This window comes from Rattus norvegicus, chromosome 6, assembly GCF_021556685.1.
Source record: "Rattus norvegicus strain SHRSP/BbbUtx chromosome 6, alternate assembly SHRSP_T2T, whole genome shotgun sequence".
Classification (NCBI taxonomy): domain Eukaryota; kingdom Metazoa; phylum Chordata; class Mammalia; order Rodentia; family Muridae; genus Rattus; species Rattus norvegicus.
This window is the reverse complement of record NC_141539.1, coordinates 73,188,708-73,199,014: the sequence shown is the minus strand read 5'-3', so window position 1 is coordinate 73,199,014 and position 10,307 is coordinate 73,188,708.

Genomic DNA, 10,307 nt, shown 5'->3' with positions numbered 1-10,307 from the left:
TTGGACATTGAACTGCCTGAGGACCCAGCTATACCTCTCTTGGGCATATACCCAAAAGATGCCCCAACATATAACAAAGACAAGTGCTCCACTATGTTCATAGCAACCTTATTTATAATAGCCAGAAGCTGGAAAGAACCCAGATGCCCTTCAACAGAGGAATGGATACAGAAAGTGTGGTACATCTACACAATGGAATACTACTCAGCTATCAAAAACAATGACTTTATGAAATTCATAGGCAAATGGATGGAACTGGAAAATATCATCCTGAGTGAGGTAACCCAATCACAGAAAAACACAGATGGTATGCACTCTTTGATAAGTGGCTATTAGCCCAAATGCTTGAATTACCCTAGATGCACAGAACACATGAAACTCAAGGATGACCAAAATGCCAATGCTTCACTCCTTCTTTAAAAGGGGAACAAGAATACCCTTGGCAGGGAATAGGGAGGCAAAGTTTAGAACAGAGGCAGAAGGAACACTCATTCAGAGCCTGCCCCACATGTGGCCCATACATATACAGCCACGAAACTAGATAAGATGGATGAAGCAAAGTAGTGCAGGCTGACAGGAACCAGATTTAGATCTCTCCTGAGAGACACAGCCAGAATACAGCAAATACATAGGCGAATGCCAGCAGCAAACCACTGAACTGAGAACGGGACCCCCATTGAAGGAATCAGAGAAAGAACTGGAAGAGCTTGAAGGGGCTCGAGACCCCATATGAACAACAATGCCAACCAACCAGAGCTTCCAGGGACTAAGCCACTACCCAAAGACTATACATGGACTGACCCTGGACTCTGACCTCATAGGTAGCAATGAATATCCTAGTAAGAGCACCAGTGGAAGGGGAAGCCCTTGGTCCTGCCAAGACTGAACCCCCAGTGAACGTGATTGTTGGGTGGAGGGTGGTAATGGGGGTAGGATGGGGAGGGGAACACCCATATAGAAGGGGAGGGGAAGGGGTTAGGAGGATGTTGGCCAGGAAACCGGGAAGGGGAATAACAACTGTAATGTAAATAAGAAATACTCAAGTTAATAAAGATGGGGGAAAAAAAGAAAAAGAGAAAGTGTGGTCTAATAAATTATGGTCCTAACCAAATGTAAGGAAAGAAAGGAATCAATAAGTTGAGCATCATCACCCATTGTTCTGTGCTTTCTCACAATGTACAAGTTGCCTAACAGGGTTCCATTCTTTACTTATGCTGGCAAAATGTACCCCCAATTTATTAGGTAAAACAACTCTTTTTTCAGTAAATGACATTGCCATGCATGTTGTCACAACAAGAAAAGCAAATAGTGCATGTATGAATCTGTGAATGTTCATGTGTTGCTTCCATGTACCGTTCTGTGTTTATGTGTGATTTGGTTTGATAATGATACAGGGACCAATCTCATTTTCTTTCTTATAAAGCACACATACATCCAGTTACCCACAGAAGACAATTTTAGCAATATTTTGACTTTAGGATACAGTTCTAAATTATTATTGTTCTCTGTTAACAAAAACCTAGATATATCTTTCTCAGTATCATTAATCTTTTGACTATTTAATGACAAATGAAGTCATTATTAATATTTACAAAATAATTATACCTAATCATTCAAACATCATAGCCTCCACAACCTTTATTTATCCATTCTAAATATCTTGTTTATAACAGTATATTAAGTAGTATTGCTTTTCCTAGAAAATAAGACAATTTTTCATGTAGTTTCAACCATTTTTTTTAAAACACATTTTCCTTTTTGATGTAATTGAAGGAAAAGTACTGAGTAGTAAAAATTTTCTATCCAACATGATCATATGAAGGGGTCAAAGGTAGGTTGGCCCAGGAAGCACACATTTTTCTTTCCAGTTTTATATGTGAATTTCATGGAGCACTCAGAAAATAGTTTGTTTCTCAATCCCCCCAGCTGGAAAGTTGAATATTAAAAAATGCCATGCAGAGAGAATACCGAATGGCTGGATACCAGCAATTGAAGTAGACTGTAGGGGATTCCCAACACATTCCATGCTTCAGATGATGAACACTCCAAGAAATACAAGAAGGGCAGAAGGGATATTATCAAACCTCGTGTTAGTCAACCAGAGGATTTCCTGGATCCTCAGGCAGTTCAATGTCCAATTTTCTGAGGATCCTCCAGACTGATTTCCAGAATGGTTGTACCAGTTTGCAATCCCACCAACAATGGAAGAGTGTTCCTCTTTCTCCACATCCTCGCCAGCATCTGTTGTCCCCTGAGTTTTTGATCTTAGCCATTCTCACTGGTGTGAGGTGAAATCTCAGGGTTGTTTTGATTTGCATTTCCCTTATGACTAAAGATGTTGAACATTTCTTTAGGTGTTTCTCCGCCATTCGGCATTCCTCAGCTGTGAATTCTTTGTTTAGCTCTGAGCCCCATTTTTTAATAGGGTTATTTGTTTCCCTGTCATCTAACTTCTTGAGTTCTTTGTATATTTTGGATATAAGGCCTCTATCTGTTGTAGGATTGGTAAAGATCTTTTCCCAATCTGTTGGTTGCCGTTTTGTCCTAACCACAGTGTCCTTTGCCTTACAGAAGCTTTGCAGTTTTATGAGATCCCATTTGTCAATTCTTGATCTTAGAGCATAAGCCATTGGTGTTTTGTTCAGGAAATTTTTTCCAGTGCCCATGTGTTCCAGATGCTTCCCTGGTTTTTCTTCTATTAGTTTGAGTGTGTCTGGTTTGATGTGGAGGTCCTTGATCCACTTGGACTTAAGCTTTGTACAGGGTGATAAGCATGGATCGATCTGCATTCTTCTACATGTTGCCCTCCAGTTGAACCAGCACCATTTGCTGAAAATGCTATCTTTTTTCCATTTGATGGTTTTGGCTCCTTTGTCAAAAATCAAGTGACCATATGTGTGTGGGTTCATTTCTGGGTCTTCAATTCTATTCCATTGGTCTATCTGTCTGTCTCTGTACCAATACCATGCAGTTTTTATCACTATTGCTCTGTAATACTGCTTGAGTTCAGGGATAGTGATTCCCCCTGAAGTCCTTTCATTGTTGAGGATAGCTTTAGCTATCCTGGGTTTTTTGTTATTCCAGATGAATTTGCAAATTGTTCTGTCTAACTCTTTGAAGAATTGGATTGGTATTTTGATGGGGATTGCATTGAATCTGTAGATTGCTTTTGGTAAAATGGCCATTTTTACTATATTAATCCTGCCAATCCAGGCTCCCACTACTTCTTAAAAGGGGAAAATTATCCATAGGAAGAGATATGGAAGCACACTTTAGAACAGCGACTCAAGGAACGGCCGTTCAGAGCCTGACCCACATGTGGCCCATATATATATATATATATATAGCCACCAAAACTAGGTAAGATTGATGAAACCAAAAAATGCATGTGAAAGAGACAGGGTATAGATCTCTCCTGAGAGACACATCCAGAGCATGTCCAATACAGAGGTCAATGCTTGCAGCAAACCACCGAACTGAGAATAGGACCCCCTTGTGAGGAATTAGAGGAAGGATTGAAAGAATTGAAGGAGCTTGCAACCCCATAAAAACAACAATGCCAACAACCAGAGCTTCCAGGGACTAAACCACAACCGAAAGACAATACATGGACTGAGCCAGGGCTCCAACTGCATATGTAGCAGAGAATAGCCTTGTTGGGGTACCAGTGGAAGGGGAAGCCCTTTGTCCTCCCAAGGTTGGACCCCCAGTGCAGAGGAATATGGGGGGGCAATAAGGAGGTTGATAGGGGGAATACCCGTATGGGGGAGGGGGAGTGGAGGGAATGGGGGCTTATGGACAGGAAACCAGGAAGGGGCATAACATTTGAAATGAAGGTAAAGAAATATATCTAATAAAAATTTTTTTAAATGTAAGTAAAGAAATATATCTAATAAAAAATTTTTATAAAAAGTTGGGTGGCTGTGGATATGGGAGGACATGGGTAAACTCAAAGAAGGAGCAAGAATATGATCAGAATATATTGTATAAAAATTTTAATAATAGGAAATGAAATAAACAAAGAACAAAATAACAAGAGAAACAGAGGAAGAAAGAAAGGAAGGAAGGAAGGAAGGAAGGAAGGAGGGAAGGAGGGAGGGAAGGAGGGAAGGAAGGAATGAAGAAAACTCTACAGAATATCCTATACTCCAATCCTATGATGGCATTTATTTTTCAATTAAAATTCCCTTTTCCAAGATAACTCTAGCTTGGGTCAAGTTAGTAAAAGATCAACTAGAACAAGGACTGAAATAAATAAAGTCAAGAGTAATGTTTTAACTTCTTCACGCATCTCGGGAGGCATCTTACATGAGTTTCTTTCCTGGCAACACTGGAAACAGAAGAATACAAAGTATACAATACCCTTCTAGGTTGGGGTACAGAAATCCACAAACTCAAATGAGAGACTACAGCGTCCTTTCCTGGACTGAACTGTGGTTCACTAGTGGTGGAAAAGAAACCACTGCTATTAACTTCTTTCTTGCTTGGGGTATTCAAAACTGAAGAGTGAGAAGGTTACCTACAATATCCACTTTGGGACCCTTTGGTGTAGGGGTTAAAACCAAAGGATCTCATTCTCCAAACTTCCTAGGCTCAGGATCAGTATATTCAACAATGTGTATTAAGAACAGAAGAGTAGACAGTGCTCTTCTCTCTCTCTGTTGACTTCCTATCTCAGGGTAGTACATGTTCCCAGCATAATCTCTCCAGAGTAAAAGTTAGGGATAGCAAATGCTGGCTTCTTCATATGGTTTAAGTATTGAGGTTGAAGCCAAGGAAGGATCTAGTGGTTTCTCATTAAGATTTCTGCCGCATACCCACCCCACACTCATGACAAGTACTTAAAAGAAGACCTGGCATTTGGGAATTCAACCTAAGGAAAGCAGAAAACTGGATTCTAGCCAGTTTGGCATACATCCAAACACTGAATCCTGATATTTTTATTCCCCTTCCAGGTGAAAAATTGAGTAGCTCCTTTACCTTCCTCCCTCACTGCTTTTCTTCATCTCTCCTTATATATCACCTTAGCTCCTCAGAGTAGGAAAATGCAGGTCCTTTCTACTTCCATAATTAAAGTGTGGAAAATATGTAGGAGAAGATTGGAACAGAAGAGAAGGAGTGTGCCAATTTCTATTTACATAGAAATAGTCTCCACCTCCCCCTGTAGTAGAGAAATTAAATCCCCTACACACACACACACACACACACACACACACACACACACACACACACACACACACACAGACTCCAATCCCCTCATGAGGAAGAGGAACTAGATGTGCTAGACAGACAGACAGACCAACCAACAGACTGACTGACCAACAAGTTAGTAAGTAGGTACAGGGCAGAGCATTGCCTTAGGCCCTCCCTTTGAGGATAGGGAAGAAAGCAGCCTGATAAAGACTCAACCTTCCTCTTATTCTTCCCTCTCGTTCAGGAATTCTTTGATGGGGGAGCCAATTTGATGATTTCTTCTTCAGAGGGCTGACACATACTTTTTTTGTACTTCTTAGCTCTGAAGATACTGGTTAGCTTGGTGTGCAGCTCATCCTCCTGGGAGATCTTCAGCACATGGACTCTGTACTCAACCTCCATCTGAGTAGGTCAGCATGCACAGATATCTGAAAGATGTGCTCAGTATAAAGTGTTGTCTTTGTCTAGCTTGTTTTGGCTCTCTGAGAAGTGAAACCAGGCACTGCCTGCAGCAATTTTCTCACTCTTTTTGCTGGGAATGTCCTCCTTGCAGGATGACTTGAACTCTTCCAGATACTCAAGGGTGATGGTAGTGGTGATCCTAAGGGATAGTACTGTACTCTTAGGAGCACAGGACGCAAGCAATCCCACAATCCCTGGGCTCAGGTTCATAAGCAGCTTTGTGTGTCTAGTTGTGGTTCCTGCCACCACTGCTGCTGTTCCTGCTGTAGCTGCCTCTTCCATTCATATTTGCTTTCTTTTCATGTTCCCTAATCCCTCCCTCCCTCCATCCCCCCCTCTCTCTCTCTCTTCTCTTCTCTTCTCTTCTCTCTCTTCTCTCTCTCTCTCTCTCTCTCTCTCTCTCTCTCTCTCTCTCTCTCTCTCTTTGTGCTCTGCCTGTCTATCTACTGTGTTTTGTTGAATCTTCTGGGATTGGAGTTAGAGACAGGTATGAGCTGCCATGTGGGTAATACGGGTGCTAGGAGTTGAGTCCAGGTCCCCTGGAAGATCAATCAATGCTCTTACTAGCTGAGCCATCTCTCTAGCTAGCCTCCCTTTATGTTGGCTTTCAAGCCACTCTAAATATCCTTGATGCTCAGAGGAATTTTCTCAAAAACAACTGGATAAGTGTTAGGGAAGTTCATTAGGGTTTGACTCCAACTAATATTTTTGGAAATGCACAAGCTACAAAATACTACCTTTCTCACTTCCCATAATCCTTGTATCACTTATAGACAGCACACTTATTAAAGCCAGAGAATATAACAATGAGAACATAGTTACCTGCTGTATACACTATACTCAAATCATCCCAGATTTCTATTAACTCTTTTTTTTTCTGGCCCAAGGTCTATACTAAGACCTTATATTACATTTAGTTACTGTGTCTCTTCAAATGACCTTTTCTGGTAAAAAAAACAGGGGCATTATAACTCTAGTACTCATAATATACATTTCTAGGTTTTCTAGCACTAGATAAATTTTTGTTTTTTAATCTGCTTTTTTCTGTAGCTTTATCTCACATGAATTAATGATATCACATTGAAAAGGCTGTCATTTTGCAATGGTTCCAGATTGATCCGGTTTAGGTCATCAAAATCTTTTCAAACTTTTAACTTGTATATTTATAGTACTAATACATGCATATCATTTAAATAAATAAATGTGAATAACAATTATCAGGTTCCTCACTGTGAATGAAAAGTAGTCCTGAGAAAAACCAGAAATATACCCAGTCAGTAACTACAAGCTGATCAATGACATTCTGTTAACCATCCTCTCTTAGAAAGTTAAGTGCACGAAGATTCACAGTTACAGAATGTCACCTCTTCCTCATTTTTACACTATATTTCCAGTATAGATTATTTCCCCTTTCCCCATCCTCCTTGGCTGAGAACTTTAGAACTACTGCGGGCTTAATGTTCAAATCTCTTCTTGTATTTTCTCTTCTGTGTTCTATCCCAGTAACAAAAAAGAAAAAAAATCTGGGGTCTATGTTCTTTGCATTTCTTTCTATCTGTACACACATCAGCATGGGTTATACTATTTATTTTCACAATTAATTGTATTTGATATTTGTTCTTAATTTGGATTCTTCTCACATTTGATATATTTTCATTGTTTCTTTGTGAATTACGTGAAACAATCTCTAACAACAGGAGACAGAGAAATGCATTTTCCCAACAGTTGCTGTCCATTTTCCCACCATAGTTCCATTCTCACCCACCTACTCGTGGAATAAATTCATTAGTTTCTATTTTACTCTTCTTGCAAATATTTTCACTTCTGAAAAGATACATGAACTCATGTAACAGCATTGGGAACCAGAAACCACACCTAATATGGTAAATACCCTGTAACCTTCCTATATCTCATTTATATTCGCTATCTTGTTGCAATGACAAAAGACCAGACAGAAGGAACTTAAGAGAGGAATGTGGGTGCTGGCGTACAGTTTCACTCCATCATAGTAAGGAAAGTGTGAATGAATTAACAACAATGTGAAAGCGTAGCAGATGGGTATGATTTACCTCATACGTTGGTGGATCATGAAGCAGAGGCAAGACCAAAATGAGGAATGGGCTATAATTTTTAAGGGCTTATTCCTATTGGCAGACCCAAGTTCTCAACATTTCCACAACCTCCCAACCAGTGGCATGAGCTGAGAAACAATTGTTCCAACATTGGACCCAAGGAGTGACATTTCATATTCAAGTCATAAAAGTAGATCTGTCAACTAGATTTTTTTTTTTAGTACATATCATGGACTTGGGATAGAAAGATTACCTAGTTTGACAAAACTGGTCAGTTTCATTAAGAGTTGAGTGACTACATATAATCCTACATTGCCTTGTTTGCTACACAAAGGCTCAAATATTGCAGATGTTGAGTGGTATATTCCAAAATATCATCTCCTTTCTAATATACAGATAGGTACTACTCCATTGTGAAGATAGGCCACATTAATTTTTATTGGTTATTTTATTTACATTTCAAATGTTATTCCCCTTCCCATTTTCCCCTCCATGAGTCCACTATACTCTCCACCCTCCCTTGCCTCTAGGAGGGTGTTCCCTACCCACCAACCCACTCCCACCTCACCTCCATAGCATTCTCCTGTCCTGGGTCATAAAGCCTCCACAGGACCAAGGAGCTCCCCTGCCAGTGATACCAGAAAAGGTCATCCTCTGCTACATATCCAGTTGGAGACATATGTACCCCTCAGTGTACAATTTGCTTGCAATTTAGTCACTGGGAGATTTGGGGGGTCTGGTTGGTTGATATTGTTCTTCCAATGAGGTTGCAAACCCCTTCAGCTCCTACAGCCCTTGCCCTAATATCCCCATTAGGATCTCCATGCTCAGTCCAATGTTTGGCTGTGTACATCCACATCTATATTGGTCCAAATCTGGCAGAGCCTCTCAGGGGACAGCTATATCTGGCACATGTCAGTAAGTATTATTTGCATCAGCAATAGTGTCTGGGTTTGATCTCTCTAAGGGTGGATTCCTAGGTGGGGCAATCTCTGGATGGCCTTTCCTTAAGTCTCTGCTTCACTCTTTGTCCATGCATTTCCTTATGACCAGACAAATTCTGGATTAATATATTTGAGGTGGGTGGGTAGCCCCATTCCTTAAGTGGGGGCTGTGCCTATTCACTGGATATGGTCTCTACAGTTTCTATCTCCCTATGTTGGATATTTTGGCTAACGTTTTTCTTGTTGGGCCCTGAGAACTCCATGGACCCTGGCATCTGGGACTTTCTAGTGGTTACCCCCATTCCGTCCCACTCCAGTGCTACACACCTATTTTCAGTTTTCTGGCCTTCTGTGCTTCCCCCTTATCTCCTTCCACACATGAACTTGTCCCCCTTTTTCTCTCCCCCTCCTCTTGCCCTAGATCCCTCTCTCACTCTACCTCCGAGAGATTATTCTCTTCCTCTTACTGAGTAGACATTTGGTGTGATATTCCTTCTTCTTGGGCTTTATATGGTCTGTGAGTTGTATCACGGGTATTCCGGGCTTCTTTTTGGCTAATATCCACTTATCAGTGAGTACATACCATGTGTGTTCTTTTGTGATTGGGTTGCCTCACTTAGAATATTTTCTAGTTCCATCCATTTGCCTGGGGATTTCATGAAATCATTGATTTAATTTCTGAGTACTACTCCATGGTATAAATGTACCATATAATTTGTCTGTTGAGAGACATCTGGGTTGTTTCCAGCTTCTGCGCTATTATAAATAAGACTGCTGTCAACATAGTGAAGCATGTGTCCTTGTTATATATTGGAGCATCTTTTGGGTATATGGCCAGGAGTGGTATGGCTTGGTCCTCAGGTAGAATTTTTCAAATTTTCTGAGGAACCATCAGACTGATTTCCAGAGTGGTTGTAGCACCATCAATGGAGGAGTGTTCCGATTTCTCCACATCCTTGCCAGCATCTATTGTCACTGAATATTTGATCTTAGCAATTCTGACTGGTGTGAGGTAAAATCTCAAGGTTGTTTTGATTTGCATTTCCCTAATTAATGACTAAGGATGTTGAACATTTCTTTAAGTGTTTCTCAGTTCCTCAGTTGAGAATTCTCTGCTTAACTCTGTACCCCATTTTCCATAGGCTTATTTGAGTCTTGAGAATCTAACTTCTTGAGTTCTTTGTATATTTTGGATATTAGCCCTCTAATGGAGGTAGGGTTGGCAAAATCTTTTCCCAATCTGTGAATTGCCATTTTGTCCTATTGACAATGTCTTTCATCTTACAGGAGTTTTTCAATTTTATGAGGCCCCATCTGTCAATTCTTTATCTTAGACCATAAACCATTGCTGTTCTGTTCAGGAAATTTTCCCCTATGCTACAGGAGTTTTTCAATTTTATGAGGCCCCATCTGTCAATTCTTTATCTTAGACCATAAACCATTGCTGTTCTGTTCAGGAAATTTTCCCCTATGCCAATGTGTTCGAGATTCTTTCCCACTTTCTCCTGTTAGAATCATGGTATCTGGTTTTATGTGGAGGTCCTTGATCCACTTCAACTTGAGCTTTGTACAAGGAGACAAGATGGGTAATTTGCATTCTTCTACATGCTGACCACCAGTTGAACCAGCACCACCT